The sequence below is a fragment of the Lissotriton vulgaris genome, chromosome 5 (genome assembly GCF_964263255.1).
Source record: "Lissotriton vulgaris chromosome 5, aLisVul1.2, whole genome shotgun sequence".
Classification (NCBI taxonomy): Eukaryota; Metazoa; Chordata; class Amphibia; order Caudata; family Salamandridae; genus Lissotriton; species Lissotriton vulgaris.
Window position 1 is genome coordinate 26,864,733 of NC_141693.1, and position 26,602 is coordinate 26,891,334.

Genomic DNA, 26,602 nt, shown 5'->3' on the forward strand with positions numbered 1-26,602 from the left:
TCTTAAATCCATACGCTTTCTGATCTGTCCGAAGAATTTACAATAAAAAAGTAGGAGGTTTAGCATGGTAAGGTAGCTAATTGTATATGAACCAAAATTGCCCTGAACTTGTATCCCTTTCAAACTTCTAATTATATCACATCAGCTGAAACAATCACTTGTGCCAATCATCAGTCTTGCTAAATGTGCATCTGATCTGGAGTACAGAAAGTACCACATCATAATTCTCTAACAATTATTTACCTAAAAATGCCTCTACTGAAAGCTGCCAAAAAAGTACTGATGTGGACAATGTTCCAAACTTTCCTCTACACAGGTAGCTTTATTGAAAGATATAAAATGGCTTGGCTGTTTGAAGACTGAGAAGTGCTATCAACATCGCTGCCTATTGTCTAAACAAAACATGCTCGATCTCATTCATTGGCATTCTGGCAATGTTTTGTCCCAACCATAAGAAGGGTATATGGTCACTGATTGTCTGTTTGGGTGCCTAAGGTTTTACACACTTTTGACCTTAATCGTGGCAGATCTCTCCCAAGCTCAATCCAACAAGATGGAAAAGGACTGGACCTTCTACCACTAAACCCTGCTCCAGACCCTACTCCAGACATCTTTGGTGCTTTACAAGAGGCCTCTCCGAAAAAACCCATTGCAAACCTTTGACAAGACTGGTTTAACAGAGCAGATTAATACAAATATTATCATCCCATAACGGACCTAAGGGATCCTATTGTATCACATTAGAATATTCAAAGTACTGATGTATAAATACAAAATAGTTTAAGATGACATCATTTTATATCATACTTGTACTGTTGGGACATCTTCAAAAGCCTTGATAAAGTCATCCTAATCCACAGCCGCTGCTCCTTCTTTGGCAGCTCCTAGACAAAGCAAATAAAGGCAGTCATGCACCACAGAAGTCCTAAAACAGAAGCTATTTCAACAAACAGTTCTATACCAAGCTTTTCAAAGTATCTCAAAATTGGTAATGCACAATGCATCGCTGCACATTACACACAATAGCGTTCCTGGATCAGACTTGCAACAAGCAGGACTTTTTCAAGCATTTGAAGAGAACTCGGTCATCTTGTTAAAGGCAGCGAGATTGGTAATCCACCCGACCTTTCTTAGTTTACAAATGTCATTTCAAGGGGATTCTGTCCTTGAGCTTCATCATACGGATCACTCTCCTCTGGCTAGCCTGCTTTGCTTGCTTGCTTATTACCTCGGCTCTAGCTCCATCCCAGGTGTTGTTATTTCTTTCTTGTTCTTTCGGATTCCAGCATCACCCAATGTTATCCTTTCGGCACATGCCCTCGTTCTTGCTAAAAATTATGGATGGTCTTCCAGAGATTAGCAGATTTATGGAAAACACTTTTTCTGCCAAGGAATGTTGAGAAGGGGGAGGAGACTGTTGCTGAGAATTCTTAATAAATTACATCACTTAAATGTGATCCTCCTACTTTACTGCAATTAAGGGTTCTGTTTTTAATAGGACTGGGCAAAATTTAAATTGGGCCAGTGTGAAACCATAATTTTTGGAATTGTGTTATGCATTTTGGGTTATGCCTATAATGTATAACTCCCGAAATTACGCCATTACACCACTTCATGTAATTATGCACAATTTCCGATAAAAACGGAAAACTAATGCACCATTCGCAGTACAAAATGTACTGAGAAAGCAAGGGAACAACATAATGTGAAGAACTCGTTTAGAGTGTTTTTGGCACTGTTTTTTGCAAAATGAGTGGGTGATGTGTTTTGTTAAAAAATATTGAGCAAAAAATATTGAGCAAAAATTACAGATTTGCAATTTGCATAATGACATGCCATTCTGAAGAAATGTTACGTCATTAATCAAAAGCAGGTGAAAATGTCATATGTATAATATATCCATCAACAACAAAATCTCAGCTTTTCTCTGCACATGCTTGGGAAGTCCCTTCTCTTGGTTAGCCACAGACAAAGCCATAGGCAACTTTCAACTCCAAACAGTGAACCTTGACCACACAAGGTGAGAGAACTTTTACTAATACCATTTCTACCAGACTAGCAAATGCTGCACAGTTCCACAGCTCAAACAATACTGCCTAATGCATTTAAAAATCACACACACACACACACACACACACACACACACACACACGTTAATCTTTCAAAAAGCCCCAGGTAATTACAGAACAAGTCTTTTTTTAATAAGTTCTTCTTTATGGATTTTAACCATAAACACAGCCACAGGTAACATGGAAAAAGCCACAGCATGATTACAGTACAGCATATGCACTACAGGCCCATACAATGTTCCGCAGAGCAATGGAGCATAACCGTATTTGCAAGGGTGAGCTGCAAAGACACTTGGAAATGGTTACATGGAGTTAAAAGTGTTATGATCATGGTCCCAGCACTTGCTCCAGATCTTGAAGTTCTTTTTTGGCCTCCCATGAGCCTGACAAATCAACTCCTCCGCTGTGACACAAAAATCCATTCCTCTCAGCCATCCTCCCACATGCGGGTTGGTGTCGTAGTCGCCAGCATCTTGAAATGCATCTCTTGACCATTATCAGCCCCAAACCCACAGAGATTCCATTGCATTATGGCCAGCCATTCATCAATATTCCCCAGTGACACCAACGTTGGGTCTATAGGGATCTCCATTCCCACCACTTGACCCAGGATCATGGAGGTCGCCTTCCAGTTCTAGGAAATAACCAGGCAGTCAAATATAAAATGACAGTAGGTGGCGCAGGAGTCTGCACATCTAACTCAGCCAAGGGATTGGCCTTTGCCCAGCTTCCATATACGCTTTAGGTTACATTACAATCATGTCAATATTTGAATTGTATCCGGCGGAGGCGATATGAGAATGATAGAGGTCCGATTGAGGTTCCGTGACAATTGTAAGTGGTGTTTTCGACTCGCACGAATATAGTCGAGTCTGGTATCTGTGAACCGCAAATGACGAGTTTAGTGGGTGTACGCAGTCTCGCTGTGCTAACCTAAACCGTTCGTCTGTTACGTGGGTATTTCTATCTGTACCCACGGGTTCCAACTAAGATACAGCATCCATTTTGTCTCTTGCCCTCAAGTAGCGAGCGAACGGACGTTGTCCGCTTCGCGACCCTGGGACTCTCACAATATTTGCGGAAGACACATGTCCTTTGTAAGTGTCTTTATGATGAGGGTGATGATACTGTAAAGCAGATGGCGCCGCTCGAGGCTCATCTTGCCGCACGGACTTATTGTCTTAGCCGTGCATCTCATTAGGCACGTCCCTTTGATGCCTGTATCTCGTGTTCCCTGATACCTCCCCTTTTACACCCTTTCCGATCTCCCTACTGTTTCCCTCTTCCTCTGCACCTGTCCCTGTTCCTATTTCGATCTGTTTTACCACTGATTGGAATGCGCTAATGGTGGGAAGATGGGTTTTTACAGTTGGGAACCGCCAAATGTTTCCGCACTTATGTCCCGGACCTTGTGTGTTTCAAAGTGACCAAAGCGACCCCTCTGGGGGATAATTATGGGAACCGGGTCATAAACCTTTGTGTTCAATGTAACTCTATGAGAAAATTGTGTATAAAAGGAGCGATCCACAGAACCAATTTGAAGCAGTCTCCCCAAGTTGCACGTGTTGTACTTGTCGTGACTTCTGTGTTCCCTGCAGTAAATAAACCTTGAATCTTTGACGCCGAAGGAAGTGTCCCGTGTCTCTGTCATTTCGTACGCCGGAGCAGGTTACCCACGAAGGTTTCAGGTGTTGTGCCCTGGCACCGCTGGGTCTTAAAGAACCCAGTCCTTCACGATTGCCATTTTTGCTTCAGTCCAGTTGCCCTCTTCATTCGGGCCTACGCCCTCTTCCCACTGCTGTTTTAAAGGCAGAGGAGTTAACTAACAAAGAACAGCATAACAATGCGGACCTATAAATAATATGCGATGTTAACATAGTATCTCGCACAAGAAACCATTAAAATATAGAAGAACACTTTTCAACTTGGTATATCAACAGTTGTCTCACTTTCCTGACATTTTGTATATACATGTTTTCGTATATTTTGGTATCAACGTTGTGATATAGTATGTTCTGTCTCACAACATATGTGTTCTCGCTTCATTTTCTACTATGTAGTCTGAACGTTAGGAGATTTCTGTTTTGCCTCGTTTTTCGCTGTAACAATATGGTTCAGTGAGTGTGGGGTATTTTTCAGTATTACTTTGTGTTGATGTGCTCTTTGTTGTCCTGTGTCTCATTTATATATGTTCTTGTTACACTTTACAGCCCTGAGGAAGTTCCCTATATGGGAATGAAACGCGTTGGGTGGACTGTCAACTCAATGATTTTTTTAAAAGAATTTCTTGAATAAAGAAGCTAATTGTCTACCTATATATTGGTTTATTGGACTTCTTGAGCTGTGCACCCCTATTGGTTTTTATTACTCTCTGATCTGGAGCACAGTGACGTCACTCAACGTCTGGCGCAGGGGTAGTGTGCACAGCCAAAGAAATCTTTAAAATTGCCAAGTCTCTAATTCCCCCCCCCCCCCCCCCCCCCCCCTCTGAGCGTCTGTCATCTAACGGCGCGCAAGCCAGATGCGACAACCTAGCCACTTTCTTCTCCCAGAAGATCCAGGCCATCTATTCCTCATTCGCCACTGGTAGTAGTGATACGGAGACTACCGCCGTCACAAATTCTGACCTTTTAGTTCCCTGTTCGCTTGTTGAGTTCCCTCTGTTAGACTCCGTCTCATTAGACAGAATGATCCCGAAAGTCACCTCGGGTTCTCCTAATGACCCAGCACCCCCGCAGACCCTCACTAAGGTTATTGATGTCATTTGTCCGGTCATCCTAGATGTCCTTAACTCCTCCATCACCTCTAGCTCTGTCCCAGCCCCATGGAAATGTGCGATGGTTAAAGCTCTTTTGAAAAAGCCTACCTTAGATCAGAACAACTTGGCCAACTTTCGCCCAATTTCCTTACTCCCCTGGATGAGCAAGCTGCTTGAGAGGGACATTAATTACATCTTAGTAGACTATTTAGAATCCAACAATCTACTATGTGCCTCTCAGACGGGATTCCGCCCTCAACACGGAACCGAAACTGCTCTTCTAGCAGTGACGGAAGAAACAAGATCTGTGCTGGACCGGGGAGGGAAAGCAGCCATCATATTATTAGATCTCAGTGCCGCATTCAACACGGTTAACCATGCCACACTATTACATCATCTGAAGAGCATGGGCATGTCGGGCACGGCCCTGGAATGGCTGACGACCTTCCTGGATGAGCGCTTCTTCCAGGTGTTCGAGGGCGAGGTAGTCTCCTCCAAGCAACCACTCAGCTGTGGGGTTCCCCAGGGCTCTGCCCTAATCCCCACACTTTTTAATGCCTAGATGAGACCTCTAGCAGAGATAGTCCACCCCTTCGGTGTGCGTATTGTCACCTACGCGGACGATACCCAATTGGTGGTCTCTCTGGACCACACTGAGGGATTGTCCAACACCCTGGGCCCCTGTCTAGAGGCTGTAGCCAAGTGGATGCAATCCTTCTGTCTTAGACTTAATGGGGAGAAGACGGAGATTATGCTGCTGGGCAACCCTGCACCGACCACTCTGGCTTCTATCTGGCCCACATGTCTCGGCACTCCTCCTCCCCCCAAACCTCAGATAAAGAGCCTTGGAATCTGGCTCGATAAAGCGCTAGACTTCTCGGTACAGGCCATCAGAACAGCATCCACGTGCGTCGGGTTAATGAAAATGCTCCGGAAAGTGCTCCCTCTACTTCCATTCCAGGCGAGGAGAATTATGGTTCAGGCCCTAATACTCTCCCGCCTGGATTATGGAAATGCTTTATATCTAGGAGCCCGGGCAGCAGTGACCAACAGACTTCAGGTCACTCAAAACTGCGCTGCCAGATTACTGTTTAACATTCCCCGTTGGCAGTCAGCCAAGAAAGACCTAAAAGATCTACTCTGGCTCCCAGTGGCTGCCAGAGTACATTTTAAGGCCATATGCATTGTGCACAAATCTTTCCATCGAACAGGCCCTGACATCTTGTTTCCTCTAGCCGTGCCCTACACTCCTTCCAGAGCCCTCCGCTCTGGTGCATTGCGTCTAGCAACCACAACTAAAATCAACAAGGCCCGATGGGTTGGTCGTTCATTCTCGCACACCGCTGCGAGAATCTGGAATTCTCTCCCTCTGGATCTCAGAGAGAATAATAACCGGATGACATTCAGGAAAGCTTTGAAAACCCATCGGTTTGCAAAAGCGTGTTAATTCACCCTGTAGCCCGCCACAGTAATCAGTCAAAGCGCTGCGAGGCCTCCGATTAGTTACGCGCTATACAAATATAATTTTTCATTTCATTTCACAGCAACCATACATAGAGGAACTGGCACAAGGTGTGGCATAGGAGGTCCGTTGTTGCTTTGTGATATTAGAATGCATATCCCCCCCAGACTCTTTAATTCCAAAGCCAGACAGTCAATCCACAACCCAGCAGAGGCACATAGCATGGATAAGGAAGAATACACATACTTTCTAAAAGTGGTATTTTTAAACAGAATATAAAAATAATTTTTAATAAAAAGATGCATTTCTACATTCTGAGCTCCATTTCTCTATCTTGTCCCAGCTGGGAGATATACTCTGAAAATGTTACCCAGTACTTCCCATTCTATCTTACGAGACAGATAGCCTTTCAATAGTGAACAACAAATTATACTGAATTTCACTCTCAGGACGTCAGACACACCAGTACATGTCCTACCTTTCATGTACACTGAATCCTGCCCATAGGGGTACCTTCGGCTTACCTTAAGGGTGATGCACATGTAAAATAACTTCCGGTTATGCTTTGGCACTTGCAAAGTTGACATGGCAGTAAAAACTGTGTGTAGACATTGCAGTGCAGAGCGTTGATTTTAGAACCATTTGAAAGTTTGCTCGTGTGGGTGGCACAATCGGTGCTGGAGGCCCACTAGCAGCATTCGATTTACAAGCCCTGGCACTCTCAGTGCACTATACTAGGGACTCACCAGTAAATCAAACATGCCAATCATGGAAACACCAATCCATAATACAATTTACAATAGGAGCACTTGCACTTTAATATTGGACAGCAGTGAGAAAGTGCGCAGAGACACTAAACTAGCAAAAACAGTCAAAACAGGGAGGTAAGAAACTAAAAAAAGACAGGGAAAAAAACACCAAAAGATGCCAGGTCTAACAAGACTCGTTTACAATACTTTTCACTGGCTGCCTATTTAAAAAAAATAGCAAAATGTAAACTGCTCTGCCACGCACAGAAGGCACTCTAAAAATTGGGCCCAGCAATTCGATGTTTCATATTGATACATAATTTGAGATCGCAGAACCTAGCTCCAAGTCAAGGCAATAAAAAAAATAAGTACAGGGGGCCTTTCCTTATCTCATCTAGCACCGACCCAATGGAACTAACCACCTCTTGGACAACCACATCAATTTCAGAAGATAAAGAAAAAAAAACTTCCAAACTTGGCTTTTCTTCACAACAGATTTTATTGAGCAGTTGAAGCAGAGTAAAACTGTGGCTCCCCACAGTCAGGAGATCACCACCAAGAGTCATGGTACAGTTTATAAAGCATGCACAATGTCCGATCAATAAGAGGAGAAAAGCCCAAGAAGAACAACCCCTTATCCCACCCCTACCCCACCAACTCCCACTACCCCACTACTCCACAACCCCCCAATTCCCATACTAACCCCACGCACGTGTGTATAAGATTGTAAGCAATACTTGGGTGCGATGTGACAGGTATGCCACAGAACTCAGGCCTACACGGCACATCTCATTCATACGTCCTCCTCTCGCTCTACTGGGGGATCCAATGGCAGCCCCCTATAATCAGCCCACCGCTTTCAGATCTTAAAATGCTTACGGGGGCATCCCCTTGCTTCAAACACCGGTCTCTCGAGCCCCATGTAGTAATCCAGGCCAGCCTTCCATGCAGACAAGGGGGGGGCTATTTCTCCCTTCCATGCCCGGGCCAGGTCTCTCTTGGCCACAACCAGTCCCAACAACAGTAAGTGGCGCTTATATATGTTCCCACCGATACCCGTCATGACGTGGAGCAGCCCCAGCCGATGAGTACGGGGAAGATCCCACCCCAGGACCTCGGACAGGCAGCCCCATACACCTCTCCAGAAGCCAGTCTAGCACACGACCACACCGTATGCAGCAGCGTACCCAGCGCGGCCCCACAGCGCAGACACTCCGGAGACGCAATCAGTCCCGCCTTCCACAGTCGCTCTCGGGTGTAGTAGGCCCTATGAAGATATTTAAATTGAATTAGCCGAAGCCGCATTGCAATAGCAGCCCCTCGCGGGGATTCCAGGGCCTCCCTCCAATCATCCTCATCCAGAGGATCTACCTCCCATGCCGCCCTAAGGGGAAGTAATGAGTAACCAGTGTCTGGTAGATGCGGGAGACCTTCTTATCCCCTAGGTCTCCCATAAAGACCTTCGCTTCGACTGGACTAAACTCAGGGAGAGACTCCAAGTGAGCGATCAAACTTGGCTTTTCAGAAAATAATTTTTATACATCTGACGTCCCATAGAGCAGTTAAGCCCCTAACTGACTTGAGAGCTCCCAGCAGTTTTAGCACCATATCTCCTAGGGGACAAGTGTGTCCCTCCAAAAATAAATTCATACTTATACTACCGACTTATTTGTAAACTTTTAGCAGGGGGTAAAGAACAGTTCCGCAGCCAGCAAAAACAGGGCAGTAATCTCAGTGTACTCCATGCAAAGATGCTCATTCCCCAAAATACTTAAAATAGAAATAAGTGGGGGGGCAGGGAGGGGGGGACACAGTGGTTTAACCTTTGTGTTGTGATTTATTAATGTTGGTCCACATCGGCGACCGTACAGACTTATGTAGTGCGTTATCTATGCTCTTGAAGTTACGTCACACATTCCATTTTGGAATGCTTGGAATTGGTATTTAGGTGAAGTCACCCCGGCGTCTTACCATATGTTTCCTTTCTCACTAACTTTGCCCCAGCTGTATCCCCGTGGGCCTTTCTCTCCTAATAAATACTTTATTCCATCCACTTCTGTCCGTCTCATCTTTACAACAATGGCGACGAGGGTGTAAGCGGAGGAGAGGGTCACGGACACCATCGAGGTCATCAAAGTGCGATACAGCTTTAAAACTCGAGCAGAGGAAGAACGCAGCAATAGAAAATGGCGAATGGAAGTGACGTACCGCTAAGGAAGCAGCCGCTGTGAGACATTGTGTGGAGGCGCTCGGCGAAATGGACACGCGCGTGAGGGTTGATGATTAAACAACCACCCCTGGAATAACCCCCGCACTCTGCCCCATTCCCACATGTATACCACCTTTGCCCATACTGTATTCCTTATCCCGACAAGAAAAAGCCAACGTACACATTTGTCACATAGTGGTCATTTGTTGGCCGCAGTTTATTAGGAATACAAATAAACAGGTATATACTTTGCATATTTTGCATGTCATGTCCTGACAAAACTTCCTTGTTATTGTCTCTTGGCCCTTCTGGGTCGTTCTCTTTGGTAGGTTGGTTTTTGCGCTCACTTTGCGCGGGGAGGGGGTAGCTTCTGTCCCGGAGTTAGGCCCCCTCGCTACCTTGTCTGACTCTTGTTGTGCCCTGCCTTCAGGCGGGGTCTGGGCTGCGAGCGCCGTCTCCGTTTGCTACCCCCCCCATCATTGGTAGGCCAATTTCCTTCCCAGCCGTGAGGCATCCCAGAGTGAGTGGTCCTACACCCCTGTCCTTAGGCCAACTCACCCAGCCGTGAGGCATCTGAAGGTGAGTGGACCTATTCTGGCACACCGCCCTCCGGTGTGCCTCCGTACCAACCGATATCAGCGTAGTTCTTCGCCCTGCGTTGCCTGTTCCTCAGCCCTGCGACATAGCTGTTCCTTAGGTGTGGGTGGGTGGGACAAGAATTTGCGCTTTGCCGCTGGTGCTGCTCCCCCGCTCCGATAAGATAGGAGCTTGCCTGGGGGAGCAGCGCTTATATGCCTCCCCCATTTGCCTTCCAGGCCATGTAAGCCCCCATGCCCATTGGAGAGTTCGAAGCCTGCCTTGGCCTCCATTGGCCGGGGGTGCCGGTGCCTCTTCGGCGGCCGCCGCGGGGGAAGGGGCCGGGCATTTCCTTATTCCTTGTCGCTTTGCGCGCCAAAAGGCGGCCCCCCACCAGCTTGTTTGTGTCCAGGGGCGCAGCGCTGGTTATGGCGCCGGCTCTCGAGCCCCCTACGGGAGCAGCCTCTGCATTAACCCCCGCACTCTGCCCCATTCCCACATGTATACCACCTTTGCCCATACTGTATTCCTTATCCCGACAAGAAAAAGCCAACGTACACATTTGTCACATAGTGGTCATTTGTTGGCCGCAGTTTATTAGGAATACAAATAAACAGGTATATACTTTGCATATTTTGCATGTCATGTCCTGACAAAACTTCCTTGTTATTGTCTCTTGGCCCTTCTGGGTCGTTCTCTTTGGTAGGTTGGTTTTTGCGCTCACTTTGCGCGGGGAGGGGGTAGCTTCTGTCCCGGAGTTAGGCCCCCTCGCTACCTTGTCTGACTCTTGTTGTGCCCTGCCTTCAGGCGGGGTCTGGGCTGCGAGCGCCGTCTCCGTTTGCTACCCCCCCATCATTGGTAGGCCAATTTCCTTCCCAGCCGTGAGGCATCCCAGAGTGAGTGGTCCTACACCCCTGTCCTTAGGCCAACTCACCCAGCCGTGAGGCATCTGAAGGTGAGTGGACCTATTCTGGCACACCGCCCTCCGGTGTGCCTCCGTACCAACCGATATCAGCGTAGTTCTTCGCCACGCCGTCTGGGAGGCTTCCGTCTCCCCGCGGCTTCCCCCAACTACGTCCTGATCTTCCTTGTTTGTACCCTGCCAAGACCATCGCCCCCTCACAGGTTGGCCCAATTTGGGCATCCACCCCTCTCTTCCTTACAAGGCTGTCTTCTTCCGTTTTCTCCCACGGTGCCCCCCTGTGAGGCTTCCCGGGGGGCCTGCCGGAGCATGGCCTCCACTTTTTCCCAAGCTGGTAGGCTGCCCTTGTCTTCTCTCCTGCCCGTATAATGAGCGTACTCACCTCTACTGTTGAGACCACCCCAGCTCGCACTCTTACCCTTGTCCCCGGGGGCCAGGACACTGCCAGCCAGCTTCTGGGCCTGTTCTATTGAGGTGCCGCGATCATTTCCATTCGGTCAATGCTGTATTGGTAAATATTTGCTCAACTTTGTAGCCGCCTGCTCCATTGCACTCTTGCCCAAAGGTTTGTTTATTTATTCATTTATTTTTATGCTTTTGAATTGCCTTTGCTTATTCTAGTGTCCAATCTATGCCCTCAATCGCGCCTTGCCTTGTGCCCTGTTGAACTTGCCTTCCCTTTGTGGTCTGCGTTGTTCATGGTCCTTGCAGCAGGGGGGGGGGGGGGGGGGGGGGGGTTCGGCAGCCTGGCTCTTAACCAAAATTAAACTAACCTCGGCGCTGAACGGCTATCTGATGCCCCGACAGCAGGTCTGCAGTGCCCTGAGGCCACCAAGCATAACATCGATCAAAACTGTTAACTGCCCATGCTTTTCATCTGATGAGGCTCCCCCAGATACCTGCTGCAGGATAACAGGCTGGCGCCCTACCTTGGGTCAGCTGGTTTTTGCCATGCTTGATGCACTGTGCCTCCCATCAACCTCCTACCCCAGGCTTATGTGTCTGGCTATTTCCGGCGTGCTTCAACCCCTTTGGCCCTCTTGGTGGACAGTAGAAATCCGGACTCTTACCAGCAATGTGGAGCTCCCTACCAATTGCACGCCAATGTGGTCATTCTGTGTATTCCTGTGCTCCCTGGCGACCATTTCTGGCTTCGCCCTGCTAAGGATTGTGGTATATACATCTGTTTTCAAAACCTTCACGGACACCATGAGTAGGTTGTTTCGGTCCCCGTTCCACAAGTTAAGGACCACTGTTCTTGAGTGTGAGTGCTGTTTGGCCTCCTCCAACTCTGAGGGTACAGAAAAACTTGATACAGTATGCCCAAGTACGTTATGCCTTATAATACCAGGACAGCGAGCCAGACACAAATTGCATTGCTGGGGGATTGGCTAGAGCAAGGAGCAGTGTAACTATATTGTAAATGCAATGTGAAATCAGGGAGTTATGCAGAAAAAGAGAACATTATGGTACCATACGAATGATTGTATTCCCGTGCTCCCTGGCGCCATTTCTGGCTTTGCCCTGTTAAGGATTGTGGCCATAGGGAAGCAGCTGTTTGAATGAGACTTGTGGTCAGCATCTAGCAGACTTTCACACTTCTGTCGATTCTGATTTCTCTAAACAACGTAAACTATTGCCACACTATTCATGGTCCTGGGCACACTGATTTGTGGACGTCCCATTCCGACCTCTGACCCCCAGGCGTATTCCTTGCCAGTGGGCAACAGTGGGGTCACTGAGCATGATCCCGTCATACCCTGAATTGCTTTCACTGGGGGACTGCCTCTATTTAACTTTCGTGGTAGCAAACAAGTGGCGAGGGTAGTAAAATACCAGAAACCTTTAGCTTTCTCTAGATTCCCGTCCATAGAAATTGTCTTCCCCCGAGCCCTTGTAGACAATAATATTTTTCAAATATCGTTTCTTAGTGATAGGAACCCAAAGGCCCTGTAGCTTGGTGCTTACTCCATGTTCGAGGACAGTCAATGTTTCCGCACCTGGGCTAATGTGCTGCTTAATTAAATACATACCGGTCCCCTAAAGATTCTCGCTCCAGGGATAGAAATGTCTGCACACTAGTATTTCTTTGCGATTTCAGCAAGTAGACCTTTTTAAAGAGTGCCAAAAATCTGCCGTAGCCTATTTAGTTAAAAAAATGAAAGCATCGTAGGTTAGAGACAACACACTTTCGATACGCTATATATGGCACGGGTAGCAAAGTCGCCCCAATGCAATGACTGCTCAGCCTATGCGCCATAAACACGCCATATTTTGCACCCACAAAAAAAATTACTCTGAATCAAAAACGCTGCTTCGATGCGCGTGAATGGTTTTTTTTTTTTTTTTTTTTTTAGTTTTAACAGTCACTGACCTGAAGGTATTGGAGTGCTTTACCCGGGCACCTTGTTTACGTTACGCGTTCTGGCACAGTGGAGTCAAGAGGTTTGTTTGCGGGCAAAACCAGGTACAAAAAGGGGCCTGGTGATGGTGTAGCTCCCCCGGCCGTAACCCCTTACCGGGCTGCGAATTAGAAGCGGATGCATGGAAAAGACACCTCCAAGTCTAACTCACACCCTTGCCTTCGTTTGAAGGAAGACCTCCCATTACTGGAAAGTCTTTTGGCCAGGAGTATGGTCTTCCTCCCCATTGTGTTCTGGTAGTTTAAATGTTTAGTAATATCCCAATACCTGTGTATGGTACCCTTTTGGAACTTGCACACTTCACTTTTGTTTTATAACACACTGTTCGCTACCTCACACATTTTGTTTGTTTTAGATACTTGAACAAGTGCCTCCATTGCCTAGGTAACGTTTGTTCTTGTGATGGAGTGTCTGCCTTTTATTGCAGTACTATTCTTTGACTTGTTTTTTGTACATCTTTGTAACCTGCACCCATTCACTTTTTTCTCATGTAATGCACCGATTGCTACCTCATGTATTTTGGTTGCTCACTAGTGTCACTTTTGATCCATGTAACTTATTGTTTGCATTTGTATTTTGTTCCTGTATTTCATTATTGGTCCTTATGTGAAGCGCTCTGACACCTTCGGGTAAAGTCCGCAGTATATAAAATTGCATAAATAAATAAATAAATCTGCATGTGCTGATCCCGTATCCTAGCAGTAGCAGTTATAAGCCTATCCGGCCTTCGCAACCCTGAATTTACAAAGGGAATGTAACCATTCACTTAGTGCCACGGGAGATCTTACATACTATACCCTTCTCTCCCAATATGTAACAAGGTGTTTTCTATTCCTGTGGCATATGTCTCCTCGATTAACAGATATAAAAGATCTGCCTTCAGCTAAAACAGAAAAAAGGCCCCCTTACCCGACAAAATGTGGTGGCGGTTGAGTCGAACATGGTTGAAAGGCGTCATGGAAGGAGAGGCCCAGAAACGGGCCTTCATTCTTGTCTGCCACTTAGCCTGACTCGTCCCTTTGAATGTTAGACTTGAGCTGGCACACACCAGTAAAAACCTTTCCCTGAGGTGCCCACAATGCAGCGCGCTCTTTTTGCTGGGAGAACATATGTGCCTGCTGTTTCTTACGGCAGCCGTCAACGCCTCTGCCTGGCGCTTTTTTTTTTTTTTTTTTTGCGTTTTCAATTCTAACCAGAATAAACATAACCAGTACTGAAATTTACCTTTAACTAATGATTCTCCCCTTACTCCTTAAAGGTTAGCTTTGAGCAACTCATTTTTCTTTATTGTTTGCCTCGTGCACTTCATCAAATTGGTGGATTAGGCGGCTGAATTGGGCGGGTTGGCGTCTAGTGTGCTGCATGCTGACCCATTACATTGCTTAGCCATGCTACTTGATTAATCACGGTGAACGACCCTGGCCTCACACCTTAGCCAGTCGTATGTGTCTTGTTGTTTTCCTCGTAACTCCCCAAGGCCATCCTTTTATTTATTTATTTTTTGACATGCTGTGTTTCGGATCGGAGACCCTCAACTCGCTCTCTGGTGGGCGTTTCTACCTTGAAACCCGTGGGGGATGCCCCCCTCGCCCAGTGATCCTCTTGAAGGTGAATTTTCACTTGACTTATTTAAACCTGGCAACCCTCTCCTTCCTGTCCTACACTCGGGCAGATTTGCTAAGCTTTCCGCCGACTCCGTTGTTGAGCGCTAGATGGCCATCACCCTGCCATGCTATAAGGTGCATCTACCTAGCCACAAACTCGGACGATATTGGTGCATTCTTCGCCAGCGCCAGCTTTCCGTATTTCAGGCGAATGCAGGCCATGGCAGCTGTAAGTCGCGGCTATGTGTGCCCGCTCTGCTGAGCTCCCTTTGTTTCAGTGGCGCTGCCGCCCGCCCAGACTGGCCCAATTGTCCTCTCTGAGCCTTTTTATACTCATACACAGCCGGGCAAGCAAGTGACAACACTAATGTTCTACTTATCTACTGCAAGTTTCCTTTCTACGGTACCCCTTTCCTGCACAATCAATAGAGCTAGCCCCTCGCTTTTGACCCGCACGAAATACTGTATGTAATGGCCGTTTTAAGCTATGCTGCCCCCCGTCTGCTGAGCTTACCTCAGTTAATCAATCAATCAATCAGTGACACTTATAAAGCGCGCTACATACCCGTAGGGTCTCAAGGCGCTGGGGAGGGGGGGTGCCGCTACTGCTCGAACAGCCAGGTCTTCAGCTTCTTCCTGAAGGAGAGGTGGTCTTGGGTCAGGCGCAGGTCGGTCGGGAGGGAGTTCCAGGTCTTGGCGGCCAGGTAGGAGAAGGACCTTCCTCCTGTAGTCGCTCTTCGGATGCGGGGGACGGCGGCGAGGGCGTGGTTGGCTGATCGGAGGTGGCGTTTGGGAGCGTAGAAGTTGACTCGGCTGTTGAGGTAGCTCGGGCCTTGGTCGTGTAGGGCTTTGTGTGCGTGGGTGAGGAGGCGGAAGGTGATTCTCTTGTTGATGGGGAGCCAGTGGAGGTCTCTCAGATGTCCGGAGATGTGGCTGGATCGTGGGATGTCGAGGATGAGTCTGGCTGAGGCGTTTTGGATCCGCTGGAGTCTCTTCTGGAGCTTGGTGGTGGTCCCGGCGTAGAGGGCGTTGCCGTAGTCCAGTCGGCTGGTGACGAGGGCCTGGGTGACGGTCTTCCTGGTCTCTGAGGGGATCCACCAGAAGATCTTCCGTAGCATGCGTAGGATGTTGAAGCACGCCGAGGAGACGCTGTTGACTTGCCTGGTCATGGAGAGGGAGGAGTCCAGGATGAAGCCCAGGTTTCGTGCATGGTCTGTCGGTTTGGGTGCGGTGCCCAGGGCGGGAGGCCACCAGGAGTCGTCCCAGGCGGAGGGTGAAGAGCCCAGGATGAGGACCTCCGTCTTGTCCGAGTTCAGTTTCAGGCGGCTGGTCGTCATCCACTCGGCTACCTCTTTCATCCCTTCGTGCAGGTTGGCTCTGGCGGCGGCGGGGTTGTTGGTCAGTGAGAGGATCAGCTGGGTGTCGTCGGCGTAGGAGATGATGCTGAGGTGGTGTTTGCGTACGATGGCCGCGAGGGGGCTCATGTAGACGTTGAAGAGGGTGGGGCTCAGTGATGATCCTTGGGGCACGCCGCAGATGACTTCGGAGGCCTCTGACTTGTACGGAGGTAGGCGGACTCGCTGTGTTCTTCCGTCGAGGAAGGAGATGATCCATTCCAGCGCCTTGTCCTGGATACCGATGTTGCTGAGGCGCCGTGTTAGGGTGCGGTGGCAGACCGTGTCGAATGCCGCGGAGAGGTCTAGGAGGATGAGGGCCGCTGTTTCTCCATTGTCCATCAGGGCTCGGATGTCATCGGTGGCGGCGATGAGGGCGGTCTCGGTGCTGTGTTTGGCTCGGAAGCCGGACTGTGAGGGGTCGAGGGATCCGTTCGTCTCGAGGAAGGCGGCCATCTGCTTGTTGACGGTCTTCTCGATGACTTTGGCTGGAAACGGTAGAAGCGAGATGGGGCGGTAATTCTTGAGGTCGGTGGGGTCCGCTGTTGGTTTTTTGAGTAGAGCGCTGAGTTCGGCGTGTTTCCAGCTTTCGGGGAAGATGGCGGTGTCGAAGGATGTGTTGATGATGTCTCGCAGGTGGGGTGCGATGACAGCGTCGGCCTTGTTGAAGACGTGGTGAGGGCAGGGGTCGGTTGGTGATCCGGAGTGGATGGAGTTCATCGTGCGGATGGTATCTTCTGTGCTGATCGGGGTCCAGGCGTGGAGGGTGGTGGTGGGGGGGGGTGGCAGGTCGGTCGTGGTGTGCGTTGGTTGGTTGTTGAAACTGCTGTGTATGTCCGTGATCTTGTTGTGGAAGTATGAGGCGAGGGAGTTGCAGAGGTCTTGCGATGGGGTGATGTCGTTGTTTCCTGCGCTGGGGTTGGAAAGCTCTTTCACGATGTTGAAGAGTTCCTTGCTGTTGTGTGCGTTGTTGTCCAACCGGTCCTTGAATGCTGTTCTCTTGGCGGCGCGGATCAGCTGGTGGTGTTTCCGGGTGGCCAGTTTGTAGGAGGTCCTGTTGTCCGGTGTCGGGTCCCTTTTCCAGACTTTCTCGAGGGCTCGGCAGTTCTTCTTGGAGCTCTTGAGTTCGTCGGTGAACCATGGGGCCTTCTTGCTGCCGGGTCTGCTGGGCGGGGTCCTCAGCGGGGCTGCTTCGGGGGCACCGCCGCCCGCACCGACCTGCATCATTTCCTGCACACTGCCCTTCATGCTGCCGGTGCTGGAAGTTGTGAATTTCTGAGCGTTTCTTAGCGCCTGCCCAAGACGTCCTGCTTCTCCCAGTGGCAGTGGGCAATCCTCACTGCAGTTGCCCTGCCTTCGTTCTCCTCTGAGGCATGCCGTACAGCTGCCCTGGATCGCTTCTTTGTGTGCACTGCCGTTCTGGCCTAGGATGCATTCGGGTCGCCGTTCTGGCACCCTGCTCCGCCTCGGTCGCCTTCCAACAGCTGGTGGTTGATCACGAACTTCTGGATCCCTGTTTCGCGAGGTGCCGCCTAGCTCTGATGTCGTCCTGCTGCTTGCTCTGTCCTGCAAGTCGGAGGGGTACCTTCGCTTCTGCTCAGTCGTTTCCTGCGAGTCCTTTCCCCTTTTGAGGCTGCCTGTTGAGGTGGTGTACTTCGATGCTGTTGGGCCGTGGGGGACTCGAAATCCGTCGGCCCCAGTCCCCCCCATCCCTGTTGTGCCGCATGAAGCGGCGGCGGGGGGGGGGGGGGGGGGGGGGGGGGGGGGTACGGGGGTCTTCCGCCTCCTGCTTGGTCGTCGTACCTGGCTGAACCCACTCCCGGGTGCATGGTGCTTCAGAGGAGGCTCCCCTCGCAGCTATCTTCTTGTTCTTGGGTGTGTTCTACAATGACGATCTGTACGACCAGAGCTATCTATTTTAGAGCTGGGAAAACCAAGTTTGACCTCGGAGTCGTCCTGCTCCTCGCTCCCGCTGGTGAGGCTGGGCGGGGAGCTCCAGGCCGTCTTTCACGGTCTCGCAATTGGAACGGGTGGAACACCCCTTGTTCCTCTTCGGGCAGCAGCGGCCGGTTCCTCCGTCGTAGTGGGGCTTCGCCTTCATCACATGGAACCCTCGGATATAAATGGAACCCTCAACAAGAATTTGCGCTTTGCCGCTGGTGCTGCTCCCCCGCTCCGATAAGATAGGAGCTTGCCTGGGGGAGCAGCGCTTATATGCCTCCCCCATTTGCCTTCCAGGCCATGTAAGCCCCCATGCCCATTGGAGAGTTCGAAGCCTGCCTTGGCCTCCATTGGCCGGGGGTGCCGGTGCCTCTTCGGCGGCCGCCGCGGGGGAAGGGGCCGGGCATTTCCTTATTCCTTGTCGCTTTGCGCGCCAAAAGGCGGCCCCCCACCAGCTTGTTTGTGTCCAGGGGCGCAGCGCTGGTTATGGCGCCGGCTCTCGAGCCCCCTACGGGAGCAGCCTCTGCATTCACGAGTGCCTAAACCACGAAGGCTAAACAACGACCCAATCCTAACCACCAAGTATTGAACCACGACGTACTGAACCACAAAAAAAAGTATTAACATAAAAACCCAATATTGTAGCAGGAATTTTGTTATTGTTTACTGTACCCTTTATGAACGGTCGCTTTTACTAAACCATACTTTTAAACTGTTGGAAATAAAACCCTGATATCTTTGAATACGCCACTCTTAGTGTTTTTTTTTTTTAACTATGCTAATATTTACACGTGGAGGCTTTCCTCTGATTTTAATAACATTTTCTACACTGCTACTAACCAGACTTCAATTAAATAAAAATGTTGTTGATGTTGACGTTTGATTACGGAAAATGGTTTTTCACTTTGTGAAGTTGGCAGAGCTGCTTCTGGATGGTTTCTTCGTACATGAAAATACTCTCAGCAGAGGCAGTCCTAGAGCTGCAGATAAGAGAAAAGAATTGAGTAAAAGAAGTTAAGTAAACCCGTGAAAAGCGCGATCCTAGTGATGGAAAAGAACCTGCTAGAATCAGGGAAAGAAAGAGAAAGTGCCGGGTGGTCTGTTCCTAAATTTATAATATATATTTCATTAGCTTCTTGATGCAGCATACCACCTCAATTTACTTTTTACTGATCATTTGAGTTGTATAATCTGAATAAATATGTGCCGAATAACACAGAGAAGCTGGGATTTGAAACTGGTCCTAACTAGAATGCTTACTTTTTACCAAATGCACTATTTAAAGCGATGTAAAAACACACATCAGCATAAAAACTTCATTTGCAAACAATCCTAGGGTGCCATCTACTGGCCGCACAAAAGTGGAAAAAGTGAAAATGAATACATTTTTGTTCATGTTTAATGGTCGAAGTCGTTGTTAAGGCCACTCGTTGTTGAAAAATCGTTGTTCAGGCCGTTTCCCGCGCCTGAGGCATGATGGGATCTATTTGAGCGTAATACTCATCCCTAGCCAGCTCATTGGTGCAACGACACTGACGTAAAACGTGCAGCCATTTTGTGAAATTGAGTAAAGGCAAATCCTGTCAGCGTAACGCGCAAAACACGAGCGAAGGAATAATTACCGCTCTAGAGAGAAATAAAACGCACAGTGCCTCATGAAGAAATTAATGCGAGATAAACAATAAACGCACAATAGCGAAAAAGCGGAGTAAGAAAATACATGGGAATGTGTACCACTGTAAAGCAAACAAAAATAAGCATTTAAAATAGAAAGAGGAATAAAAGGTTTGACCAATGAAACAAATATTAACATGAAGAGAGGAGGAAATATTTTGGTAAAAGTAAACAAAGGAGAATAAGCAAAGCAACTGTCACTAGAAGAAACAGTAAATAAAGATGGCTCAAAGTAATAATATCTGCGTACCACCACTCTTCCTGGAAGAACCAGGGAAACCCATAATGAAGTGGAAAAGTTGGTTGAGATCCTTTGAGAACTATATTGTATCCATAGATGGAAAGGGATACGATGCAGAGAGAAAGAAATCACTTCTGTTTGGATTGTTAGGGAAAGCCGGTCAGGAGGTCTTCGATAGCCTACCAGAATGCGAAAGTCCACCTGGAGTGTTTATAAAAAGGCTCGAAAAACAGTACGATGAGGAAAGCAATATAATGGTTGGTAGGCATAAATTTGCGCTGAGGAAACTGGAAGAAGGTGAAACAATTGAAGAGTATATAGCATGTTTAAGAGTGTTAGCGAAGGATTGTCAATTCAATGAAATGACTGACATCTATATAAGAGACCAAGTGGTGTTTTATTGTTACTCTAAAAAGGTGCAGGAGAGGTTGTTAACATGCAGAAACCCAACACTACAGGATGTAACGGACATTGCTAAAGTCATAGAAAGGTCGTTCATTACTACAAAAGTGTTGTCAGGCAGCAAAAGAAATGATAAAGTATTTTATTTACAGAAAAAAAGAAAAGTGACCACAAAGGTTTTGAGAAAAGTTGGGGAGACAAGAAGGTAGGAAGTAGAAATTTGAGTTGTTTCTGATGTGGGTCGCAGGAACATCTAGCTGATTGCAGGTCGTGCCCAGCCAATAGCAAAATGTGCGTGAAATGTAAAAGGCTTGGTCACTATACTGCGCTATGTAAAACAAAGAGACCAACTGAAAATGTGAAGGTGAAATCCGTGAGGGATTTTGATGAAGAAATGTGTGAAAAAATTGTACTCTATAAGGAGATGGTGGATGGAAAGATAACGGGGCCAATTGGTGATGTAAAAATAGGAAATGTAGAATTACAGTTCACTGCTGACTCAGGATCACCTATAACAATTATATCGGACAAACTATTTGAAGAAAAATGGCAGGATGTAACACTACATGATACGGATGTAAACCCCAAAGCCTTTGGGTAACAGGATATCGAAATGATGGGTTATTTCTGCGTCACATTAATGTTCAAGGGTAGAGAAATAAAGACAAAGATATACGTAGCAGTAAAAGGCAGAATCTTAGTGGGATGGAAGGACTTGGCAAAGTTAGCTGTGATCCTTCAACCAGGTGCTAAGGAACCAATTATACTCAGAAAGGATTTCATAAATAACATATGTGTAGAGGAGAATCAGGAAAGTGTAGAAGTAGTGGATAAGTACAAAGAAGTCTTTAAGGATGTGATATGGTGTAAAAGGCTTTATACACAAAATCAAATTAAAGGAAGATGCAGAACCCATCAAACACAAAGTGAGAGCAATTCCACTGTCAGTAAGAGGAGAGCTGAAGGAGGTACTAGCAAAAGTATGTAAAGGTGTGATAGGGGAAACTGATGCATCTGAGTGGGTATCCGCAATAGTGGTTTTAAAGAAAAGGAAAAACAGGGGAGATAAGGCTGTGTGTGGATCTCAGATCCTTAAACAAAAACATTTTAGTGAACTGCCCTCTGCTCCCAATGATTCAAGAAATCCTACAATCCATAGCAGGATCAAAATACTTCACCCTGATTGATCTAAAAGCCGCATATCATCAGGTCATGTTGTCTGAAGACTCAAAAAAGCTCACAACATACATAACGCCATTTGGCGCTTACAGGTATGTAAGATTGCCTTTCGGCCTGGCCTCCTCATCTGGCGTGTTCCAGAAGTTAATGGACATCCTTTTTGGTGAGATCAGAGGAGTCTAAGCATTCCAGGGCGATATCATGACACATACCGAAACCGAGCAAGAACACTTGCGAGTACTCAGCAAAGTATTAAGCATCCTAAAGAACAAAGGAATGACGGTATCAAAGGAAAAATGTAAAATCATGAAGAGGAAAATAGAATACCTAGGACACGTGCCATCATCCGATGGAATAACTCCAAAAGATGACCTAGTCCAAGCAATCAGAGAGGCACCGGAATCAAAAGATAGAGACCTTGAAATCTTTCCTTGGACTCAGCGAGTATTACTCCAAGTTCATAGAGGGTTATGCATATGAAGTAGAACCACTAAGGAAGATACTATGGAAAAATGTGACCTATGTTTGGTCCAGTGAGCAAGAAATGGCATTTAACAAAATAAAAAAAGATCGCTGAAGCACCTGCTTTGAAAGCTTACAACCCCATGCTGGAGAACATAATCACAGTAGATGCCAGAGCCTAAGGCATAGGAGCCGTATTTTGTCAATTAAAAAGAGGCCAAGAAAACAATTGCGTTTATATCAAGGAGACTAAGCGACACAGAGACACACTACAGGACAATTGAGCGTGAGGCACTTGCATGTGTTTGGGCTGTGCATAAACTAAAGAACTGCCTATGGGGGAAAAGAATTGAAATAGTGACATATCACAAGCCATTAGTGTATATGATGGACGAAGAAGGTCGTGGAAGCGGAAGAGCAAGCTCAAGATTGATAAGGCTGTGGTCTAAACTCCAAGAGTACACGTTCAGTATCAGGCATATCAAAGGAGGTCTCAACAGCAGGGCCGACTATCACGGCTGCCTATGGACAACCAGGATAATGAATCAATGGATGACGTGGAATGTGTAGTAGCCTGGGTACATGCTTTGGAAGCTAATAATGGGTCCATGACAGAAACAGAGTGGAAAGAAGGATTGGAAAAAGATAGGACAATAAGTAAAGTGATGAACTACACGAGGTCAAAGTGGCCCCCTATCAGAAATCTGCCGAATGAGTACAAAAGCCATCAACAAATAAGCGATGAGCTGACAATAGAAAATGGATTCCTAAAGAGATGCGACCAATTCATTCTACCAGCAGTTTTGCAAGAGAAAATATTAAAGTTGGCACACAAGGGACACCCCGGAAGTAGTGCAACAAAAAGCATTATCAAAAAACACTACTGGTGGCCGGGAATGCATCATGAGGTGAACAACTTCATCGAAAGGTGTGAGTCATGCCTCAAGGCTGACAAGCATTGGAAAATATGCAAAGGAGAGTTACAGATAGTGGAAATACCCAGCGGACCATGGCAAAAGGTTGCCGTTGATTTCGCAGGTCCGTTTCACGGATTGAACGAAGACTGCAGATATCTCATTGTTCTGACGGACTACTACTCAAAATGGGTGCATTATAAATTTGTGCGCTCAATCACAACAGAACAGGCAATTAAGTTCTTCAAGAAAGTGTTTGCAATGGAAGAACAACCCTAAATTGTTGTCTCCGACAACGGCACACAGCTGGTATCTAAACAAATGACACAGTTTTTTGAGAGTGCAGGTATCAGGCAAGGAAAGACACACTGTATAGCTCAAAGAGTAACGGCCAAGTGGAGAGAATGAATACATTTATAAAAGAAGGAATTCAATTGGCCATCGCATCGAAGTTGAATGTGAAGGACAGCATCCGGGAAAAGAAACACTTACAACAGCACACCCAATGAAACAACTAAGTTCACCCCATTTTTCTTAATGAAGGGAAGAGAGTGCAATGATGTACTTACGCCTAAATTTAACAATTGGTATAGGAACGAAGGAAGTGCTGAGCAAATAAAGGACAGTGAGCTCCAAGTAAGAGAGATCATTATGCGCAAACAGGAAAAGACCAAAAGATATTCGGACCAAGTCAACAAAACAAAGGTAAAAGAAATAGATTGGGTGATAGCGAAGAAACCATTCATGGTGGCTAAAGGAGAGTCAACCTACACTGATCCTGTGCAAGCGCAAGATGCCTCCAGAGGAGCAGTATATATAAAAGGAAAGGGTTGGTGAAGCATGGATGACGTGGTCAAGCTAAAAAGAGGACAAGAGAAGATCATCATGAATGGAAGAGGAGCAGAGGAGAATAGTGCCAACGAGAGTATTCTGGAATGGGACGATGTATCAGATCGGCATTATTCTATAGGAGAAGATGAAAGTTGTAACACGTCTAATGTGGGAGGTATGGCAGAAGGCAGCATCCAAGACAGGGGTCACTGCAGGAGGGAGATGGACAGTGCCCCTGCAACTGATCCTATACTGGGTGGTAAAATTACTCAGACCAGGAGTGGAAGGCAAGTTAGAATGCCTAAACGTTATGAGGACTTTGTTCAAGATTGACTGTGTATTGGTTAATGTGTGAAGAAGGGAGAAGTTGTGATTTATTAATGTTGGTCCACATCGGCGACCGTACAGACTGTTATGTAGTGCGTTATATATGCTCTTGAAGTTACGTCACGCATTCCATTTTGGAATGCTTGGAATTGGTATTTAGGTGACCTCACCCCGGCGTCCCCGGCATTTTCCCATATCTTTCCCCTCACACTAACTTTGCCCCAGCTGTATCCCCGTGGGCCTTTCTGTCCTAATAAACACTTTATTCCATCCACTTCTGTCCGTCTCATCTTTACAACACTTTACTATTACGAAAAAAAATATCTTCATTATTGGCATCCAAATGCAAGTCAGGGTGCAAGAAAAATCACATATTGAACATCTACCTCTGCATCAAAATAGTATAGGAACCCCCAAATTCTGAGATGTTCAAATACCCACTATTACTAAGCTCAATATCTCATAAATACTACAAAAAAAGCATTGGTTTCCTTCATACCCATTTTTCATTCATTATGAAATACCACAAATTGCTGAATGGTCAGAATTAAATGAAAAATCATTGCAAGTTGTAGGCTCCAAGTGCACTGCGTGTTTAGACACCCCGCAAACACTGACCTTCGGCCACCTGAAAGATGTGATGGACCACAGGGACAAAGAAAATACATATGAAAAGGTTGGATGTGAAGGACCACAGGGACAAAGAAAATACATATGAAAAGGTTGGATGTGAAGGACCACAGGGACAAAGAAAATACATATGAAAAGGTTGGATGTGAAGGACCACAGGGACAAAGAAACACATATGAAAAGGTTGGATGTGAAGGACCACAGGGACAAAGAAACACATATGAAAAGGTTGGATGTGACGGACCACAGGGACAAAGAAAATACATATGAAAAGGTTGGATGTGAAGGACCACAGGGACAAAGAAACACATATGAAAAGGTTGGATGTGAAGGACCACAGGGACAAAGAAACACATATGAAAAGGTTGGATGTGACGGACCACAGGGACAAAGAAAATACATATGAAAAGGTTGGATGTGACGGACCACAGGGACAAAGAAAATACATATGAAAAGGTTGGATGTGAAGGACCACAGGGACAAAGAAAATACATATGAAAAGGTTGGATGTGACGGACCACAGGGACAAAGAAAATACATATGAAAAGGTTGGATGTGAAGGACCACAGGGACAAAGAAAATACATATGAAAAGGTTGGATGTGAAGGACCACAGGGACAAAGAAAATACATATGAAAAGGTTGGATGTGACGGACCACAGGGACAAAGAAAATACATATGAAAAGGTTGGATGTGAAGGACCACAGGGACAAAGAAAATACATATGAAAAGGTTGGATGTGACGGACCACAGGGACAAAGAAAATACATATGAAAAGGTTGGATGTGAAGGACCACAGGGACAAAGAAAATACATATGAAAAGGTTGGATGTGACGGACCACAGGGACAAAGAAAATACATATGAAAAGGTTGGATGTGAAGGACCACAGGGACAAAGAAAATACATATGAAAAGGTTGGATGTGACGGACCACAGGGACAAAGAAAATACATATGAAAAGGTTGGATGTGAAGGACCACAGGGAGAAAGAAAATACATATGAAAAGGTTGGATGTGAAGGACCACAGGGACAAAGAAAATACATATGAAAAGGTTGGATGTGAAGGACCACAGGGACAAAGAAAATACATATGAAAAGGTTGGATGTGAAGGACCACAGGGACAAAGAAAATACATATGAAAAGGCTGGATGTGAAGGACCACAGGGACAAAGAAAATACATATGAAAAGGTTGGATGTGAAGGACCACAGGGACAAAGAAAATACATATGAAAAGGTTGGATGTGAAGGACCACAGGGACAAAGAAACACATATGAAAAGGTTGGATGTGAAGGACCACAGGGACAAAGAAACACATATGAAAAGGTTGGATGTGACGGACCACAGGGACAAAGAAAATACATATGAAAAGGTTGGATGTGAAGGACCACAGGGACAAAGAAACACATATGAAAAGGTTGGATGTGAAGGACCACAGGGACAAAGAAACACATATGAAAAGGTTGGATGTGACGGACCACAGGGACAAAGAAAATACATATGAAAAGGTTGGATGTGACGGACCACAGGGACAAAGAAAATACATATGAAAAGGTTGGATGTGAAGGACCACAGGGACAAAGAAAATACATATGAAAAGGTTGGATGTGACGGACCACAGGGACAAAGAAAATACATATGAAAAGGTTGGATGTGAAGGACCACAGGGACAAAGAAAATACATATGAAAAGGTTGGATGTGAAGGACCACAGGGACAAAGAAAATACATATGAAAAGGTTGGATGTGACGGACCACAGGGACAAAGAAAATACATATGAAAAGGTTGGATGTGAAGGACCACAGGGACAAAGAAAATACATATGAAAAGGTT

At 46.6% G+C, this 26,602-nt stretch overlaps 1 protein-coding gene across 1 annotated transcript in view; it reads right to left on the reverse strand.

Annotated features, from left to right (window-relative positions):
• LOC147710041 (CLIP-associating protein 1-B-like) overlaps positions 1–26,602 on the reverse strand; it is a 115,208-nt gene that overhangs the window by 49,411 nt on the left and 39,195 nt on the right. Inside the window, exon 2 of the mRNA XM_086919931.1 lies at positions 808–884. The gene's annotated coding sequence lies outside the window, so the exon portion shown is untranslated. The remainder of the gene's footprint in view (positions 1–807; positions 885–26,602) is intronic.